A 22,822-nucleotide genomic window follows, 5' to 3' on the forward strand; every position below is an offset into this window, starting at 1 on the left:
GACAATATAGTTTTGGGATTTTTTTTCGGGGAAGGAGTCTGTCTTATTTTATTTAGCACAGCATCCTCTAGGTTCAATCATGTTATCACAAATGGCAAGATTTCCTTATTTTAAGAGAATAATATTCCATTGTACTGATGTACCACATTTTCTTGATCCATTTGTCCATTGATGGACATTTAGGTTTCTTTGATGTCTTGGATATTGTGAATTATGCTGCACTGTGTATCTCTCTGAGGTACTGATTTCACTATGAACCCAGCACGGAGATAAGAGGGATTTTGGGGTCTATATTGTAGATCTGTCTTTACTTATTTGATGATACTCTGTATTGTTTTCTATAATGGCTATACCAATTTACATTAGCACCAACGGTCTACAAGGTCTTCAACAGTTTTTCTTCACACCTTCAATGACATTTGGTGTCTTTTGTTATATTTCATAAAAGCCATTCTAATAGATGTGAGCTGATATCTCAATGTAGTTTTGATTTGCACTTCCTTGATAAATAGTGATTTTGAGCATCTTTTCATGTACCTCTTGGCCATCTGTATATTTTCATTGGGAAATGTTTATTCAGACCTTTCCCCCATTTTTAACCAGGTTATTTGCTTTTTGTTTGCTTAGTTTTTCTATTGAATGTATGTATTCCTGATATATTTTGGACTTTACTCCCTTGTTAGACACATAGTTTTAAAATATTTTCTCCAACAATAGGCTTACTTTTTATTTTGTTGATTTTGTCCCCTGCTTTGGAGAAGATTTTTAGTTTGACATAGTTCCACTTGTTTATTTTTGCTTTTATTACCTAAAGTTTAATGTCATATCAAAAAATCTTGCTAAGCTCAGCATTAAGGAGCTTTCTCCCTATGTTTTCTTCTAGGAATTTTACAGTTTTAGGTCTCATGTTTACGTGTTTAATCCATTTTGAGTTTATCCCTATGTGTGATGCAAGATAAAAGTGTTTTCTTAACTTTTGTCCATTTTTTAAATTAAATTCTATTTTTCCCATCAATTTATAAGGATAGTTTACATATTCTAGATAACAGTTTACACATTCTAGATAATAAGTTCTTTTTAGTTATATGTGTGCTAAATATCTTCTCCTTGTTTGTCACTTGTGATTTTATTTTAAAAATAATGTTTTGATGAGTGGAAACATTCAAAATTTTTAAAAAATCAATATTTTCATGAATAATTTGTGATTTATTTATCTTATTTAAGATCAGTTTCCTGATCTTGCCTACCTGTTATGCCATCAGGGAGTTTGCAGCTTGTCAGACCTAGCTGTTTTCCTGTTCACCAACTTGTACTCACAGTACTCCTGTGAGAAGCTCTTAGCTTTCCAGTCTTGGCTGCAGTTTTTTACATGCCAATTTGGGCCGACTAACTGAAAGCCTGCTCTGGTATAACAATCTGACAAATTTCTTCTCCATCTTTGAGTTGCAGCCACACCTTATCCTGCCAGAAGTGAATCCTAAACTTGAAGGAGATTTTTTGCCAAATTCATTCTTTCATCAAATGATCTATCTACCTCAGATATAGAATATTCTTTAGAGCTTTGTTACTCTTTTACAGTTAATTACCTATGATAACTGGTATGGACTTAACAGAACCAGAAGATATTAAAAAGAGTTGGCAAGAATACATAGAAGAACTATACAAAAAAGATCTTCATGACCCAGATAACCACGATGGTGTGATTACTCACTTAGAGCCAGACAACCTGGAATGAGAGGTCAAGTGGGCCTTAGGAAGCATCACTATGAACAAAGCTAGTGTAGCTGATGGAATTCCAGTTGAGCTATTTCAAATCCTAAATGATGATGCTGTGAAAGTGCTTCACTCAATATGCCAGCAAATTTGGAAAACTCAGCAGTGGCCACAGGACAGGAAAAGGTCAGTTTTCATTCCAATCCTAAAGAAAGGCAATGCCAAAGAAGGCTCGAACTACATTCAGAATTCAGAATTCAGAGTTCTAATGTTAAATTTTCAAACCACCACACAATTGCACTCATCTCACACGCTATCAAAGTAATGCTCAAAATTCCTCAAGCCAGGCTTCAACAGTACATGAACGTGAACTTCCAGAGATTCAAGCTGGATTTAGAAAAGACAGAGGAACCAGAGATCAGTTGCCAGAGATCAGTGGATTATCAAAAAAGCAAGAGATTTCCAGAAAAAAAAAAAACTACTTCTGCTTTATTGATTATGCCAAAGTCTTTGACTATGTGGATCACAACAAACTGTGGAAAATTTTTCAAGAAATGGGAATACCAGACCACCTGACCTGCCTCCTGAAAAATCTGTATGCAGGTCAAGAAACAACAGTTAGAACTGGACATGGAACAGCAGATTGGTTCCAAATCGGGAAAGGAGTACGTCAAGGCTGTATATGGTCATCATGTTTATTTAACTTTTATGCAGAGTGCATCATGTAAAATGCTGGGCTGGATGAAGCACAAACTGAAATCACGATTGCTGAGACAAATATCAATAACCTCAGATATGCAGATGACACCACCCTTATGGCAGAAAGTGAAGAAGAACTAAAGAGCCTCTTGATGAAAGTGAAAGAGGAGAGTGAAAAAGGTGGCTTAAAACTCAACATTCAGGAAACTAAGATCATGGCATCCAGTCCCATCACTTAATGGCAAATAGATGGGGAAACAGTGGAAATAAGACAGACTTTATTTTGGGGGGGCTCCAAAATCACTGCAGATGGTGACTGCAGCCATGAAACTAAAAGACACTTGCTCTTGGGAAGAAAAGTTAGGTCCAACCTAGACAGCATATTAAAAAAGTAAGAGACTTACTTTGCCGACAAAGGTTGGCCTTGTCAAAGCTATGATTTTTCCAGCAGTCATGTATAGATGTGAGAGTTGGGCTATAAAGAAAGCTGAGTGTGGAAGTATTGATGCTTTTGAATTGTGGTGTTGAAGAAGACTCTTGAGAGTCCCTTGCAAGGAGATCAAACCAATCAATCCTAAAGGTAATCAGCCCTGAATATTCATGGAAGGACTGATGCTAAAACTGAAACTCCAATACTTTGGCTACCTTATGCAAAGAACTGACTCACTGGAAAAGACCCTGTTGCTGGGAAATACTGAAGGCAGAAGGAGAAGGGGACAACAGAGGATGAGTAGGTTGGATGGCATTACTGACTTGATGAACATGAGTTTGAGCAAGCCCCGGGAGTTGGTGAAGGACAGAGAAGCCTGGCATGTTGCAGTTCATGGGGTCGCATAGAGTCTGACACAGCTAAGCAACTGAAGTGAAATGAACTGATTGACATTTAAGTCTCTTTTTCAATTTAATGAGTAATTTTATTCTCCTATTTGGAACTTGACCATTATATTCTGTTGTCTATAATTTTTAACATTCACTATAACCATTAATTCCTTTTCATCTTTTTTATAAATCATATTTATTCATTATATATTATAGCCTATAATTTTATATTTTAGCTAAATTGTTATTTCTCATTAATCTTAACATATGCATTTGTATGTTTGTATGCTGTATATAATTATGCTGTAACTGTCAAAATTAATCCAATATAGAATATTAGGATGATTATAAGAAAGATTTGACTTTTCCTGAAAATATTTATTTCTTCCTACATATAGTTTTCCCAAAGGGAGCATTTGTATGTTTGTATGCTGTATATAATTATGCTGTAACTGTCAAAATTAATCCAATATAGAATATTAGGATGATTATAAGAAAGATTTGACTTTTCCTGAAAATATTTATTTCTTCCTACATATAGTTTTCCCAAAGGGAACATTTCCCCAAAGAATATAGACATGGTCCAGTGATATTGATAAGATATGCCACTTGCCAATTCAAATTTATTTCCATAAGGTAACTTAAGGATTGCCTATAAGCAAATATTAAGTTTTAGGTATTAAATATAAGTAATAGAGTCTGAGAGTCTTAGTCAGTGAATGACATTGCACTCTTTATCTGTTTTGGATATCTTTCATGCCTTTTCTACATATTTTCACCCACTATTTTGTGTTTTCCACTGCTGTGACAGATATTGAAGGTTTATCCTGAAAACATCTTGCTTAGCTATATCCCATATCTTTTTTTTTCATGTCTTCAAAAATCTTCTGCTTATACCATATAGATGCCTGCAGGAACCTACTTAACCATCTGGCACATGTAGTGTTGATTTACAGCTGGACTGAAGTCTTGATTCCTTATTTCTGTCTGATTTTTTACTATTGATTAAGATAGGATAAGATCTGTTATGTGCAGTTGAAAGTTGAAAGTCTCCTAGTTCTCTACTGATGGTTTGCCTCTGGCCTAATCAATTGTCAGTTTTTCTCGATTAAGTGACCAGCAGGTTATTTAAAACCATCACTAGGAACTTCTGTTAAGGGTCCTCCTGAAACCAAGATTGCTGACAGGTGTTGGTGGTTTGCTTTGGAACAAGAGCACTGTTGTGTGTGAATAAGGTCCTCTGGGGAGCTTGTACATGGAATGTCTCTGGAACCTCTGAAACTTGCCCACACTCTTCTCTTGCTGAATCATATCATTTGCCTGTAATAAAAGCTTTAGAGGAGTGTGTTCAGTGGTGTCCGTTGAACCTATTCAAATATCCAAACTGGGGAAATCTTTGCATGCTCACACCCAGAAGTGGGAAAGATGTAACAACTCTGGGCCAACTTTTGATTAATGAGCAGCAAAGCCAATAGGTACATATTAGCCTTACCTGTGTCTCAGAGGAACCATTCTGAAAAGCATTATAAATGCTTCCTTAGGCTATCCCCAGCAACACTGATCCCCAGTTTCTCACAGAAGAAATTAACTCATTATTCACCTTTTGATTGACTTTCCTTTCTTCTCTTTTTCATTCTTCCCAGTATCTCCATTCTTGGTCTCTGGGATCAATTTCTCAAATGAAAATTACATGTCTGTATTATCACCCTGCTTATTTAACTTATATGTAGAGTACATCATGAGAAGCGCTGGGCTGGACGAAGCACAAGCTGGAATAAAGATTGCCAGGTGAGATATCAATAAACTAAGATATGCAGATGACACCACCCTTATGGCAGAAAGTGAAGAACCAAAGAGCCTCTTGATGAAAGTGAAAGAGGAGAGTGAAAAAGTTGGCTTAAAGTTCAACATTCAGAAAATTAAGATCATGGCATCCAGTCCTGTCACTTCATGGCAAATAGATGGGGAAACAGTGGAAACAATGGCTGACTATTTTTCTGGGCTCCAAAATCACTGCAGATGGTGATTGCAGCCATGAAATTAAAAGACGCTTACTCCTTGGAAGGAAAGTTATGACCGACACAGACAGCATATTAAAAAGCAGAGACATTACTTTGCCAACAAAGGTCCATCTAGTCAAGGCTATGGTTTTTCCAGTGGTCATGTATGGATGTGAGAGTTGGACTGTAAAGAAAGATAAGCACAGAAGAATTGATGCTTTTGAACTGTGGTGTTGGCGAAGACTCTTGAGAGTCCCTTGGACTGCAAGGAGATCCAGCCAGTCCATCCTAAAGGAAATCAGTCCTGGGTGTTCATTGGAAGAACTGATTCTGAAGCTGAAACTCCATTACTTTTGCCACCTGATGCGAAGCTCTGACTCACTGGAAAAGACCCTGATCCTGGGAAAGATTGAGGGCAGGAGGATAAGGGGATGACAGAGGATGAGATGGTTGGATGGCATCACCAACTCAGTAGACACGGGTTTGGGGGGACTCTGGGAGTTGGTGACGGACAGGGAGGCCTGGCGTGCTGTGGTTCATGGGGTCGCAAAGAGTCAGACACGACTGAGCAACTGAACTGAACTGAACTGAACACCTAGATTCAGATTCTCATTTCTGAAATAAACTCAAGATAAGACACTTTAATAAATCATTTACTATTTTTTCCTATTCTTTAAAAAAAATTATGACATAGTATTCTTACTAGCAAATGTTAAATAGGTATAAAATTTCAAAATAAAATATCTGCTATTACAGTTTGTAATAATTATTGTTTCTGTGTAAACTAAAATTGCCTCATCTCTTCAGTGAAAATAATTCTGGGTTAAATAAATTATCACTTTGCTTTGAGCCTTCACTTTTCATTTACATATTAAGAGATTATTGAATATACATATTTCTTTTTAGAATAATTTTTATGCTCTTTTTAGATTATTTTCTATTACAAGATATTGAGTATAGTTCCCTGGGCTATACAGTTGGTCCTTAACACAAACTCACAATTTATCACCTCCCCTTCCCCCTTTATAACCATAAGTTTGTTTTCTACATCTATGAATCTCTATTTGGTAAATAGATTCATTTGTATCATTTTGTTAAATTCCACATATAATGATATCATATGATGTTTGTCTTTCTCTGCCTTATTTACTTCACTTAGTATGATAATCTCTAGGTTCATCCATGTTGCTGCAAATGGCATTATTTCATTATTTTTATGACTGATATTCCATTACGTATATGTACATTTTATCCATTTGTATGTCAGTGAGTACTCAGGTTGCTCCCATATGCTGACCATGGTAAATAGCGCTTCTATGAATATTTCCTTCAATCTTTATTTAAATGCTAATCTATACTATGAGGGAAAATTGGTTTTAGATTATATCCAAGAAGTTTCCTGAAATGTAGAAAGGCCTGAATACTCAAAACAAAAAACACCACTGGGCAAAATTAAAGACCAACATTGACATACATTGTTTTAAAATTGAAATTTAAGGAAAATTTGACAAAAGAAAAATAATGCTAAGGAAACAGAGTTATAAATTGAGAGATGACCAATTATTAAGAACACTAGACGACTGATTTCAATGAGTAACAGCGTCAAAATTCTAAGGGGAAATTGTATTAGACCTTTATATCCAACAAAGTAATCAACCAAAAATAGATTAAAAATGAGGATATATGTAACTTTCAAGAAATTTACTATTATTAGATCTGTTAAATGAAAAATCTGAAGTCCAAAATATCTAGGGGAAAAATATAATCAATATATTTCAAAGAGAAAAAAAAAACCTCAAAATGTGTAGTAAAATATAGTGAAAATATGATTGTGATAAGATAGTAAATATACATATTAATATGTTTAATACAGTTATAATTAAAATTTTAGACAAAATACTACTACATAATTTAGGAATATGCTTTTGAGAGGGAAGTGAAAATCTGAACAAGAATCTAATGAGAATAACTTGTCTTATTCAGGACTTGATTAAAGATACAAATGAATTCAGACTTGGTTAAAAATATACATGTTACCAATGAAAGGCTAATGACTAAGATAATATAGCTGTAGTATATAAAGCATTTACATCTGAAGAGGAATTAAAAATTGACGCTAGCATAAAAGGAAAATGCTACTAACCCAGCATTAAGTTAGAGTACAGAAAATGCATACTACATATTCATTCCTAGTGGGAATGTAAATTGGAATAGTTACTTTGAGTAATTTAAAATGATATAATAGAAATTTAAATCCCCATACCTTACGACTCAGTAATTCCTAAATATACACTGGAGAAACACTTACTCACAGGCACGGGGGATGTACCCAAGAAAGAGTCTAACAGCAGCTTTATAATTTAATTTGACTTTAAAAAATATAAAATCCCATCCAAAGAAAATAGATACATAAATTGCTAACACTTAGCTGCATGAGTACAAACACACTATCAAATTTTATACAGTACTTCGGTTGGCTCTTTCTTATTCTTTGGTTTCTCTTTCTCACTCAGCCTACATGAAAATTACAATGGACATATGTATATATTACCTACTGTTAAAAAAAAAAAAAAAACAAGCATTTGTTTTAACAAAAGCACCTTACAGTGAATTTGAAACCAAACAAATAATATATATTTTTTTGTAGTTTAGGCACACTTTTAACATTTTTAAATGGTCTGATTAAATAAATTTTAGGAAACTAACACAACATTCTAAAGCAATTACACTCCAATTAAAAATTTTTAAAAATTTGTCACTTTTACCAGAAAAAAAAAAAACATTAAGAACTATTTTTGTCAGCTTTGATGGAGTAACTGCCATGCAAGTAGCAATACCATCTTAAGCTGCAAGTTGCAATTGATGAGGTAGCTGGACAACAGGCAGCTCAGAGCAGGGATTCTTGAATAAGAGAAAACCCAAAATAAGAGTTCCAAAATGTCTTCCAAAGCTGTTTATTTTGAAACCAAGGAGATAATAAGGTATTCAACTATCACAACAGTAAAATAACTGCTAGCTCAATTTTTAAATCCAATATGAGATGTACAAAAGACCCTGTACTTATTTGGACTTCTGAACATTTATTTATTCAAAGGACACTCTACGGAATTTTGCATCTAAATTTTAAAGTGAGTCTCATTTTGATGTTTATTGTTGAAACACTTCACATATTGAGTAAATAGACACCAAAAAAAATGGGTCCATGTGAATAAAAATATAATTTGATCCTTGATTTGATACAAAAATCAATTAAGGAATATAATAAACCAAAAACAATGTGAAGTGCTAGTGGATTTAAATAGTGTTCTTTCTAAATGCAGCAGGAACATTAAAGCTCACATTTTCTTTCCTGTTTCAACTTTCAAGTTGTTTTTTGCTTTATTCCTTAGACAGACAAAAAAGAGCCAGAGACAGAGAAAGAAAGTAGAGAGGGAGAGAGGCAGAGAGAGAATGGGGGAGAGAGGGAAAATAGGTTTTTGTTTTTGCTTTTTTCTTGGCATTGCTTTGTTTTTGTTTTTTTCTTGGCATTGCATAGAAGGGGGATAAAAAACTAATAGAATAAAGCTCTGTAACTAGTGAAGCATTTCCACCATCCCACCCACTGTTGTTTTGTTCCATTTTTCACTATCATGCTATGGGTACAAAGATATTAAGCAGCAGCCATTTTCCCTGGAAGCCTTTCTGTACAATTATCATCAACCATCATCATTTTAGGTCAAGTTAAAATTTTGTTCAGCTGAAATAGACTCTTTGTATCGATTGTACAGACCCTTCCTTTGGGTTTCTTCCACTCCATTCCATACTTTCTTCTGTAATAAAACACAAATCTAATTCTTGTCATCCTACTTAAAAACCTTCTACTTCTTCTTATCACCTAAAAATGAAATAAAAACCTGTGAGTACATCATCTCTTTCAAGTCTGGCTCTTTCTAACTTCTCCTTCTTTGACCCTTGTGTTTTCTATGTGCTCCAACTATTCCATGTTCATTTCTGTCCTTTGGTAGAGAATTCCATTGCAGCATCCATATTGGAGTGTATGTATATATGTACACACACACATATATATATACATGCAAACATACATGCACATAAATGTATATATACTTTATATATATCATAAATAGAGATGTATAACATATATCACAACTCTAAAATTGTACAAAGTATCCTTTGTTTTTTTATGTGGGTAAATGATGTTTTCTCATGAGCTGGAAAAAATTACCACCATTGTTGCCCAGGTGTTTCTCATATGCTTTCAGAACTGAGCGATGATGCTCTTACCAGACTCTACTTTCTCTCTTTAATAGTCAGAGTACAAATACATACATAAATATATATGTATATATATATATAACATAAATATGTTACATTTACCATGATACAACCTTAATTACATTAAAAAAATGTGTTACATTTATAACATAGATGTATATATACTTTATACTTCCCATTAAGCTCTGAGCAACTTGAGGCAGTGACTTCTGAACACTGTTCGGAGTTGGTAAAATGTAGGGAAGTATAAATAGTTGTTGAAAACTTATCATTAAATCATTAGAAATGAGTTTATGTATAAATGACAACTTCCACTCCCTGTATTCAGGCCTATGAAGGACACATTTCTTATCTCCTCTACAAAACTTCTCTAAAATATTAGATCTCATCAAAATCAGCATTTTAAAAATTGATAAAACTAGTGTAGATACACAATATGTTATATTCAAGAATAGCAATAAAATTACTAGAATTCATTACAATACTCTTCTTAAATTTTATAAAATAGCAATAGTTTGATATTGAAAAGTTAGACTTGTAGTTAAATACAAATATTAGTCAGATTCCATTTTCAAAAGATATATAGCAAAATTCTAGGTTTCCATGTTATGTCAATGTATCAAAATTTATAATTGAAACAGAAACAGTTGAATTAAAAGTAAACTTTTGGAATATTGATTACTACAGATTTGGTTTGATAAATCTGTAATATGCTACATTAGAAGTCAACCTCCGTTGCTTCAGTAATGGTTGTTTTCTTCATTTTCCTGTAGATATATAATCTACAGGATATATATATATATATATATTTGCTTAAAACCCTAATTGCTGTTATCTAATTTCACTAAATTATGAGGATACATTCCCATTCATTCCTTGAAACTGAATATAATTATCAAATATTGAAAAATAATAATGAAGCATACTTATAATTACTGTTAAGTACTTTCCCTGTGTACAGAGAAATATAAAAGTATCCTTTGTTTTTTTATGTGGGTAAATGATGTTTTTTCATGAGCTGGAGAAAATTATCACCATTGTTGCCCAGGTGTTTCTCATATGCTTTCAGAACTGAGTGGTGCTCTTACCAGACTCTACTTTCTCTCTTTAATATCCAGAGTACAATTTTAGAGTTCTGATATATAAAGCAATTAGTTTTCAATTACATAATTGCTACTCTTTTTCTCTGATTTTTTTTTTTTTTCTGTTTATACTGAATCAAATTGCCTTTCCTATTTCCTTTTGGATATCTTCTATTTTAACTTACATAGAAATACATTTTGTTCTCTCACTGTAAATTTTCAGTTATCCATGCACTGAAAAAAACCATAATGGACTTCCCTGGTAGCTCAGCAGTAAAGAATCTGCCACAGTGCAAGTGCCACAGAAGATGTGGATTCGATTCTTGGGTCGAGAAAATTCCCTGGAGAAGGGCATGGCAACCTACTCCCAGCATCCTTGCCTGGAGAATCCCATGGACAGTGGAGCTTGGCAGGCTACAGTCCATAGGGCTGCAAAGACTTGGACACAACTGAAGCGACTTCGCACACCCACAAACCATAATTATATTGCTATAGATTAAAAGTTCAAGAAACAAGAGCATGGTCTCGTCTCTAAAATAAACCACAGTCATATTATTGGAAAGCAATGGAACTGGAGATCTTCAGCACTCGTCTTCTTTCAACGATCTCTTTGGTCACAAACTACAGATAGTAAGGGGCTTCCCTGGTGACTCAGATGGTAAAGCATCTGCCTGCAATGCAGGAGACCCAGATTCGATCCCTGGGTTGGAAAGATCCCCCGGAGAAGGAAATGGCAACCCACTCCAGTACTCTTGTCATGGAAAATTCCATGGACAGAGGAGCCTGGTAGGCTACAGTCCAAGGGGTCACAAAGAGTCAGACACGACTGAGCGACTTCACTTTTAGGTAGCGCTAGTAGTGAAGAACCTACCTGCCAATTGGAGACACATGAGACACAGGTTCAATCCCTGTGTCAGGAAGATCCCTTGGATTTGGAAATGGCTACCCACTCCAGTATTCTTGCCTGGAAAATTCCATGGACAGAGAAGCTTGGAGGGCTACAGTCCATGGGATCGTGAAGTGTTGGACATGAGTGAGGACGGGTAGTAAATGTACTTATCTTCTGTCTAGTTGTGTACATGACTCTGAACTAATCACTCTCTGACATTTATTTTCAGATTGCCTGACATAAGACTTTGGAATTTTAGTTTACAAAGGCTTTTTCTAGACAGTTTGCTGCTCTTCTGTAATTTTCTGTGGAAATACATTACTATTTGCATACTTTTACCATCAGAAAAGTTATCAGATAAACCTTTAGCAAGGTGTTTGATTCTTGAAAAAGGAGTCTAACACCTGGAAAGACTATACAGCAGGATGTTGCAAGGTCATCATTCCCTCCTACAGCTCCTGACAAAACATTGATCACTGGGAACACTATTACACATAACTTTGCTTTTCATCTCAATAGGGAGTGAGGTGAGCAGCTCTCCGTAGAGATGAATCTATACAGAAAAGTGCAAAGAAATCTGTTCTTGCAGAAATTTGTATTTTTCATATTTTTTCATTTTCAGTCTTTTGGGGAAAATACAATTTCTTAGAAGACTTTTCAATAGCACTTATTTGTGTGCTTAGTTTTATAGCTGAAATATCACCACAGGATTTCAGATTCTTACATGTTACTTTGTGTTGTCTTTATCCTAAATTGTCACAGTTGAATGCCATCCCTTGCTTCATTAAACAGCTAAAGAAAGTTCTTTTAGTTTAAACAAGTGGAAATATGTATGGAGGTAAGGGTGAAGCAGTAGTTTATTTATTTATTTTTTTCTGCCTGTGAAATTGAAAATCCAGTAACACGTACCTCAATGAGCCGAATGTATAGGAAGGACATGTTAAAGATGAACAAAATCCTATAACATAAAAATAATTAAAAAAAAATTCAAAACAAATCATTCAGAAGTACCTTAACACGGAAATATCAGCTTTAACACTGCAAATTTTCTAGTTTGGAAAGTGGTATATTTGCATGTATGGTTTAAATGAAGTCTTACCCTAACAAAATGATCTAAGGGCCAGTTTCAGTCAGAACACTGGGCATGCCTCATTGCCAGTATCTTGGTCATCCTATGTTCTCCTTCATTTTCTTAAAATATTTTATTAACTTTTTCTTTCCATTTATTTGTATGATTTCATAAGAAGAAAAATTAAGAGGAAATACAGGCAGCAATATTTATGTACAATGAAGCATGAAACAATGGGTCAAGATCTTGTCCTCTTTGCAGCAGATCTGTAGTCACAAGCTTTAAAGATGTTGAAGACTGAACTGATTGACTGGGCCCTCTCTGTTTATCTCTATTTTTTTGGTATCCTTTTCAATATTCTATACTTTACTAATATTTCATTCTTAGAAACCTTAGTCTCCTTGAATCATTAATTTTCTGACAACTAAATAAAAAATAGTCTAAATATTGGGGTGTGTACTTAAAAAAAAAAGTGTAAATAATTTAATTCTGAGATGATCTCTGGAATCCCTGATGCAAGAGTGAGACTGTGATTGGGTGAGGGGTGAGGGCCATTAATAAATTTGCATTACTAAGCAAGTTACCACTAGGGACAACAAAATTTTAAACCCATCAGAGGCTTGGAAAGCCAGCGTAGAAAACACACTTTTCAATTATTTCACACAAAGAAACCGGGGTATTTATTTACCAATTCTTGTCTGTCATTGGTTGGACAGTATGGTGTTAATTTCGCAAAAATTTTGGCTTGCTACTTTAGAGACAAGTTGAATCTAACTGCCAGATAAAGACTTCAGGGAAAGGAATGTAGCTGGCACTAATTGGAATTCTAGACCCTGTCCCCAGAAATAATAAGAAACCAGGGGATATGTACTAAGCATTGACAGCAACTATTCTAAGTCCTTAAGACAGATAAATGTCATTTTAATATATTTTAACATTTTTAAGCAAACGCATTGCTTTCAAAGTATATAAATAACTGTGTTGCCTCAGAACCTTGACATGGAAATTAAAAAATCTGTATTCAAGGCCCATATTAATGAAACATAAGAAAAGTTATATTCTCCCTATTGTTCTTGACTTTTTATTCAATAAGGGTGGCTTCTTTGTCTTGCTCATTTGTATAATGAAAATGTGTGCAGAGATATCCTTACATTGAAAGAAAATAAAAATAAAAATAGATTTTGTTTTAAAATTGTTTCTACTAAACAGTTTTAAAAAGAGAAAGCAAAACATCCAGTAACTTAGAGGAAAGCAAGTTATTGTGCAATTATTTAAGTTAGATTTTAGATTGATCATACTGATAGTAAAGAATTGTGATTAGAATTATTTGCCAAATTATAAGCGATTTTAAGTGGGATCAGATGTATCTGATGAGTTATGTTTTCACTGATCCATGGATATTTTGATATCTGGATGCATCTTAACATGTAAAAGATCACTAAAGATAGACTCAGTGTGTTTCTAAAATTGGTCTCCAATTTGCATCACAGCATCCAACAGTCATGATAATTAAGCCAACTGATAAAATCACTATGACTGCTTCTTGTCACTGTGGTATTTTCCCCATTGAGAAGGGGTTAAATGTAGTGGTAGAATTATCTCCCTCTTAGGCAGAATTTTTAAAAACCAACAGTGAGGTTCAAAATGACCAGTAATAAAAGTAGGAGGAGATGATTGCTATGAAACTCAATTTAATGGGGTTGGACTCACAGAGAAAATAACCACATAGTGAATTAGATCAAATAAAAGAAGTAAAATGGCCTGCATATGGTCTATTAAGTAGAACAAAATGAAGCAAAACAAACTGTTACATTGTAGTAATTTCAGATATTTATATCACCTAACTTTCACTAATTTGAGTATTATTTTAATATAAAATTGACCTATGCATGTGTTAAAAGAAAAATGAAATCCTTCTATTACTGAAACTAGCTCAGATTCCAGAGGATAGTCCACAGTTTCTTGTACAATACTTAAATGGTGGGATCCTGGTTTATATTGATTCACACATTTCATAAGCAATGTAAGACTGTTTTTCTATGTTCTTAGTGCTAGATATTTTCAACATTACTGATTTCACATAATTATTAAGTTAAATGGAAACTCATGTTTTTAATGTGTATTTCTTCATTGTAGGTGATGTTAAACATCTAATGTTTAAAACACTTGTTCTTTTTCTTGGTTTTGAATCATCTGTCCAGCTTCTTTATTCACTTATATATTACATGGTTTGACTTTTATTCATTTTTGGAAATCCTTTGGTTACTGATTCACTAGAAAAAGGAAAGATTAGTAGTCTCCATGATCTACAACCAGTTCTAGATCATTGGGTCTTCCATATAGGGTTTTATTGTTTTTAATAGCTTTACATAAAAAGTATGTGTATATTTGTCATATATCTATAAAGTAATCAGAATTCACTGATATTAAGTGCTCAGATGTTCACTTGTGTCCGACTCTTTGTGACCCTATGGACTCTAGCCCACCAGGCTCCTCTGTCCATGGGATTCGCCAGGCAAGAATACTGGAGTGGGCTGTCATTTCCTTCTCCAGGGGATCTTCGCAACCCAGGGATTGAACTTGAATCTCTTAAGTCTCCTGCATTGGCAGGCAGAATCGTTACCATTACATGACCTAGGAAACTTACATTATTATCACCTCAATTATAGAGCTGAAGAAATGTAAGCTTGGACAATGATTTGACCAACACTCATAAGAAAAATGAAACTTCTTTTCTGACTTCTTGCATTTATTTTCCAACTACAAACATCCATTGTCTCTATTTTATTAACAGAGTATTGTTATATCTATTATCATGCACCAATATTTTTTCTATTAAGTTTTCTATATTGAATACATACTAATTAATAGAAAAACAGATCAATTCCATAAAAATCCCTGCAAAAATCTGCTTTAATATTTTATCATTTCAACACCCCCATACTTGGCCACAGAGATTTTAATAAAACTAAATCAGCTGTTCCCCAACTACTGAGCTTGGCACCAAAATCAGCATCCACGTTATTTCAGCTTCTTGAAGTGGTCTAAATAATTCACGCCATGTTGCCAAATTATTAGCCTCTTTATCCGGCTAGGTTAATTTCTTTCTCCTCAATGAAAACTGTAATAATCTTAAAAAAAAAAAAAAAAAGTCAGAACTTTTCTCACTCTCTGTACTTCAAGAATTTTATAATCTTTTATATAATAAAGTTCATTTCCTTAAATATCTACCATAATCTTTCAAATTATTCTAATAAAACTGTATTAATATCCTATTAATATGTAGTTTGACAACAGAATTGGACATCTTTTTTGGGTGTTAGTTCTAAAAGGTCTTGTAGGTCTTCATAGAACTATTCAACTTCAGTTTCTTCAGCATTACTAGTCAGGGCATAGACTTGGATTACTGTGATAGACAATGGTTTGCCTTGGAAATGAACAGAGATCATTCTGTCATTTTTGAGATTGCATCCCAGTACTGCATTTTGGACTCTTTTGTTGACCATTATGGCTACTCCATTTCTTCTAAGGGATTCCTGCCCACAGTAGTAGATATAATGATCATCTGAGTTAAATTCACCCATTCCAGTCCATCTTAGTTAGCTGATTCCTAGAATGTTGACGTTCACTCTTGCCACCTCCTGTTTGACCACTTCTAATATGCCTTGATTCATGGACCTAACGTTCCAGGTTCCTACGCAATATTGCTTTTTACAGCATCAGACCTTGCTTCTATCACCAGTCACACCCACAACTGGGTATTGTTTTTGCTTTGGTTCCATCCCTTCATTCTTTCTGGAGTTATTTCTCCACTGATCTCCAGTAGCATATTGGACACCTGCCCACCTGGGGAGTTCCTCTTTCAGTGTCCTATCTTTTTGTGTCTTCATACTGTTCATAGGGTTCTCAAGGCAAGAATACTGAAGTGGTTTGCCATTCCCTTCTCCAGTGGACCACATTCTGTCAGACCTCTCCACCATGACCCGTCCATCTTGGGTGGCCCCACACAGCATGGCTTAGTTTCACTGAGTTAGACAAGGCTGTGGTCCTGTGATCAGATTGGCGAGTTTTCTGTGATTATGGTTTTAGTGTGTCTGCCCTCTGATGCCCTCTCGCAACACCTATCGTCTTACTTGGGTTTCTCTTACCATGGACGAGGGGTATCTCCTCACAGTCGCCCCTCCTGACCTTGAACGTGGGGTAGCTCCTCTCAGCCCTCCTGTGCCGCGCAGCTGCCACTCCTTGGACGTGCGGTAGCTCTTCTTGGCTGCCGCCCCTGACCTTGGGCATGGGGTAGCTCCTCTCGGCTGTGCTTCTGTGTGGTCCATCACAGCCACCATGCTTTTCATTATAGGGGGCTGGAATGCAAAAGTAGGTAGTTAGGAAACACCTGGAGTAACAGGCAAATTTGGCCTTGGAGTACAGAATGAAGCAGAGCAAATGCTAATAGAGTTTTGCCAAGAGAACGCACTGGTCATAGCAAACACCCTCTTCTAACAACAAAAGAGAAGACTCTACACATGGACATAACCAGACGGTCAACACCAAAATCAGATTGATTATATTCTTTGAAGCCAAAGATGGAGATACTCTATACAGTCAGCAAAAACAAGAGTGGGAGCTGACTGTGTCTCAGATCATGAACTCCTTATTGCCAAATTCAGACTTAAATTGAAGAAAGTAGGGAAAACCACTAGACCATTCAGGTATGACCTAAATCAAATATTTTATAATTATACAGTGGAAGTGAGAAATAGATTTAAGGCACTAGATCTGATAGACAGAGTCCCTGATGAACTATGGATGGAGGTTCATGACATTGTACAGGAAACAGGGATCAAGACCATCCCCATGGAAAAGAAATGCAAAAAAGCAAAATGGCTGTCTGAGTAGCCCTTACAAATTGCTGTGAAAAGAAGAGAAGCGAAAAGCAAAGGAGAAAAAGAAAGATATTCCCATCTGAATGCAGAGTTCCAAAGGATAGCCAGGAGAGATAAGAAAGCCTTCCTCAGCAATCAATGCAAAGAAATAGAGGAAAACAACAGAATGGGAAAGACTAGAGATTACTTCAAGAAAATTAGAAATACCAAGGGAACATTTCATGCAAAGATGGGCTCGATAAAGGACAGAAATGGTATGGACTTAACAGAAGCAGAAGATATTAAGAAGAGGTGGCAAGAATACATAGAAGAATGGTACAAAAAAAAAAGATGTTCATGACCAGTTAATCACGATGGTGTGATCACTCACCTAGAGCCAGACATCCTGGAATGTGAAGTCAAGTGGGCCTTAAAAAGCATCACTACGAACAAAGCTAGTGGAGGTGATGGAATTCCAGTTGAGCTATTTCAAATCCTGAAAGATGCTGCACTCAATGCCAGCAAATTTGGAAATCTCAGCAGTGGCCGCAGGACTGGAAAATGTCAGTTTTCATTCCATTCCCAAAGAAAGGCAATGCGAAAGAATGCTCAAACAACCACACAGTTGCACTCATCTCACACGCTAATAAAGTAATGCTCAAAATTCTCCGAGCCAGGCTTCAGCAATATGTGAATCATGAACTTCCAGATGTTCAAGCTGGTTTTAGAAAAGGCAGAGGAACCAGAGATCAAATTGCCAACATCTGCTGGATCATCTAAAAAGCAAGAGAGTTCCAGAAAAACATCTATTTCTGCTTTATTGATTACACCAAAGCCTTTGACTGTGTGGATCACAATAAACTGTGGAAAATTCTGAAAGAGATGGGAATACCAGACCACCTGACCTGCCTCTTGAGAAACCTGTATGCAGGTCAGAAAGCAACAGTTAGAACTGGACATGGAACAACAGACTGGTTCCGAATAGGAAAAGAAGAATGTCAAGGCTGTATATTGTCACCCTGCTTATTTAACTTATATGCAGAGTACATAATGGGAAACGCTGGGCTGGAAGAAGCACAAGCTGGAATCAAGATTTCTGGGAGAAATATCAATAACCTCAGGTATACAGATGACACCACCCTTATGGCAGAAAGTGAAGAGGAACTAAAAAACCTCTTGATGAAAGTGAAAGAGGAGAGTGAAAAAGTTGGCTTAAAGCTCAACATTCAGAAAACGAAGATCTTGGCATCTGGTCCCATCATTTCATGGGAAGTAGAAGGGGAAACAGTGGAAACAGTGTCAGCCTTTATTTTTTGGGGCTCCAAAATCACTGCAGATGGTGATTGCAGTCATGAAATTAAAAGAGGCCTATTCCTTGGAAGGAGAGTTATGACCAACCCAGATAGCATATTAAAAAGCAGAGACATTACTTTGCCAACAAAGATCTATCTAGTCAAGCCTATGGTTTTTCCAGTAGTCCCGCATGGATGTGAGTGCTGGACTATAAAGAAAGCTGAGCGCCAAAAAATTGATGCTTTTGAACTGTGGTGTTGGAGAAGAGTCTTGAGTTCCTTGGACTGCAAGGAGATCCAACCAGTCCATCCTAAAGGAGATCAGTCCTGGGTCTTCACTGGAAGGACTGATGCTAAAGCTGAAATTCCAATACTTTGGCCACCTCATGCGAAGAGTTGACTCATTGGAAAAAACCCTGATGCTGGGAAGGATTGGGGGTAGGGGGAGAAGGGGACGACAGAGGATGAGATGGCTGGATGGCATCACCGACTTGATGGACATGGGTTTGGGTAAACCGGGAGTTGGTGATGGACAGGGAGGCCTGGCCTGCTGTGATTCGAGGGGTCGCAAAGAGTCAGACACGACTGAGCGCCTGAACTGAACTGAACTAACAACAGAATGTAAGTATATATAAATTAATGTAGTTTGTTGGTATTGCTCACAGGTGTCAGTAATTGCTAGAAACTTGAGTCAAAGAAGTTCAGGGGAACTCTTTATTAATGAATAATGATTTAAAATCTAAGAATAAAAGAGGAAGGAAGAAGGAGGCAGTTACTGAATATATAATTAAAATATAAACATGAATGTAATCATCCAGACCAGGTTAATGTTTGGAATAATGCAAAAGCATTTTTGTAGTATTTCCAAAATTTTACTCTCTACCCCTTAAAGAATAAGGTAGACTCTTTAATTACAAAGGAAGACGAATGCTAGTAGTTGACCCAGGGAAGTTAATGCACCATTGGCAGAAGAGAAACAGGAATGGGAGGTTAGGAGGTGGCAATAAGTTTTGTTTTGTTTTGTTTTTTAATGTGATATATGAACAATTAATCCAGAAACTGAGAAAGGGGAAAGTAAGAAGCAAATATGCAGGGGGGAATTTAAACTATTATGTATGTAGTTAGGCATGAGCAACAAAGAATGGCCTAGATACAAAATAGTCAAGCTGATCTCTAAACCGCATCCCAGACATGTCCCAGTGTAGCCCAGGAGATCTCACAGATATGCTATAAAATAACCACAGAGATTTTTCCAACTCCAGCACACGTGCAGTTGATTCACAGCTGTGTCCTCAAGTGACTTTAAGCAGCAGGGAGCTCATTAAGTGTTCATAAATATTCTGTACGTACATACATCTGATTATAACAGACTGAATTATGGGAAAGGCATGTGCAATACAGCCTGTTGTTATATAATTTACAACTGTCAATCAAAACCATCAGTGCACGCCCACCTAGATGAATATATAAAAGCTTTGTTCTGAAAACCCCATAGTTCATCATGCAGGTGCCAGTGCCTCTCAGCTTGGCCCACCTCTCCCTTGAGGTATTCTTTCTGTTCTTTCTTCAATAAACTTGCATACTGTCATGGGTAAGACCTCAGATTCTTCTCTGTGTCCTTACCAAGAACTAAGGCCAAGGAAGGGTCCTCTTTGACTCTTCCTTCCTGGTAACAAAACTCATCTCAGTAAGGTCAGGAGATTGTTACAGGGATGTATACAGAGAAATGAACATCAGCTGGAATAGACCAATAGCACACTGTGTGATTTGTGTCATTATAAATTTTTATGGCACAAGTTCTGGAACTAAAGAAGATGCTCTGTCTAGACAGTGCCCCAGAAGAGCCTGAGGTTTGCATAAACTCTTCTGGTATTTTTCTTTCAATCCTGTACGTTGGAGGTTATGCCTTACATACCTAGCAGGATTATCACATTGTTCAAATCATTTTATTTGTAAATATTTCTGTATCTATCCATATATCAGTTTCTTAAATTATGCTGTATCAGGTATTGGTTTTTCGAAAGATTATTTCATTTCACTTATTTATTTCAGTGTTTCAAACTTCAAATATCTGCCTGCAATTTAATTTCTGCCTAAATTATATCAAATATTATACATATATTTAATGCATTTGCAAATAAAATATGGCTAGTGTTTCATATTGCTATTTAGAAGGTTATTAAATTATTACACATAAACAGAAAATGTTCTATACATTTCATCACTTTTAATATTTTAGTAGTTGCTTCAATTTTGCTATAAAGTGTAGGGATATAGCCAGTTAAGGTTAAAAGACAACATAATAGAGCAAATGGATTTAAAATGGCTTCAAATTAGTTTTGTTTAATAAAATAATCTATGCCTTGGGCTTACCTTTTTCAATCCTATCTACTTTCTGATTCTTATGGTCCAGAAAAAGAGTATTGTAAATGACTGAACAGAGCATTATATCTGATTTTGTGCTAGAGAATTGAAACAGCATGTGATCATGTCTAAGCAGAAGTTTTATGGAAGGAGCAAATAGTTACATGATTATTGAAGTAGAGCTGTCACTGGAAATAGAAACCTGCAAGGAGCCTGTCATAAAAGTAGCCATTTCAGATTCACTAGTGTTTAAAGTTAAAGTTTAGTAATTCATTGTGTATGTATCTACTTAATAGCTTCCAGAAAGTTTCTTACTTTTACTTAGCATTTTCATATTTTTTTCCTTAATGCCCTGCCCTTCAAAACAAAAATATATTTATTTAAGATGAGTAACACAATTGTTACAAGGTTGTGTAAATAAAGCATGCTAAAAACATTGAATTGTGGGACGATGGTCAGTCAATTGTTTCTGCAGTTAACACTTGACTTTTAATCAATTGAGGGATGAAATATACTAAGTCAATTTGACCAATAGATTCCCTGCCCGCCCCCACCTGCCCATTTCTGGAGTATAGTTAGCTGATGATGATGGTGAATCTAATTAGAGACATGAAGAAAATTTAAAGTGAAAGTGCTTAGTGACAAAAAAAATAAAACATGGCGATTTAAATAGGTGTACACAAATATATGATATTATACTGTCCTAAGTGGAGATGTTTATTTTGTTATTGAATAATGGAGGGCTCTTCAAGCAGTTTCCACAGAAAAAATGTCTGTGCCCATCAATTTATTATTGTTGTTCAGTTGCTCAGTCCTGTCTGACTCTTTGTGACTCCATGGACTGCAGCACACCAGGCTTCCCTGTATTTCACCATCTCCCAGAGTTTGCACAAACGGATGTCCATCGAGTTGGTGATGCCATCCAACCATCTCACTCTCTGTTGTCCCCTTCTCCTCCTTCCCTTCAATCTCTCCCAGCATTGGGATCTTTTCCAATGAGTTGACTCTTCATATCAGGTGGTCAAAGCATTGTAGCTTCAGCTTCAACATCAGTCCCTCCAATGAATATTCAAGATTGATTTCCCTTAGGATTGACTGGTTTGATCTCCTTGCTGTCCAAGGGGCTCTCAAGAATCTTTCCCAACACCACAGTTCAAAATCATCAATTCTTCAGTGCTCAGCCTTTTTTATGCTTCAACTCTTACATCCATACATGACTACTGGAAAAACCATAGCTTTGACTAGACAGACCTTTGTCAGCAAAGTAATGTCTCCACTTTTTAATATGCTGTATAGGTTGGTTATAGCTTTTGTTCCAAGGACCAGGCATATTTTAATTTCGTGGCTGCGGTCACCATCTGCAGTGATTTTAGAGACCAAGAAAATAAAGCCTGTCACTGTATCTATTGTTTCCGCATCTATTTGCCATGAAGTGATGGGACCAGATGCCATGATCTTTGTTTCTTGAATGTTGAGTTTTGAGCCAACTTTTTCAGTCCCCTCTTTTACTTTCATCAAGAGGCTCTTTAGTTCCTCTTTGCTTTCTGCCATAAGGGTGCTGCCATCTGCATATCTGAGGTTATTGATATTTCTCTGGGCAATCTTGATTCTGGCTTGTGCTTCATCCAGCACGGCATCTCACATGATGTACTCTGCATAAACCCTGGAGAAGGAAACAGCAACCCACTCCAGTATTCTTGCGTGGAGAATCCCATGGATAAAGGAGGCTACAGTCCATGGGGTCACAAGAGTCGGGCACAACTT

This window comes from Cervus elaphus, chromosome 19 (genome assembly GCF_910594005.1).
Source record: "Cervus elaphus chromosome 19, mCerEla1.1, whole genome shotgun sequence".
In the NCBI taxonomy this organism is placed as follows: Eukaryota; Metazoa; Chordata; class Mammalia; order Artiodactyla; family Cervidae; genus Cervus; species Cervus elaphus.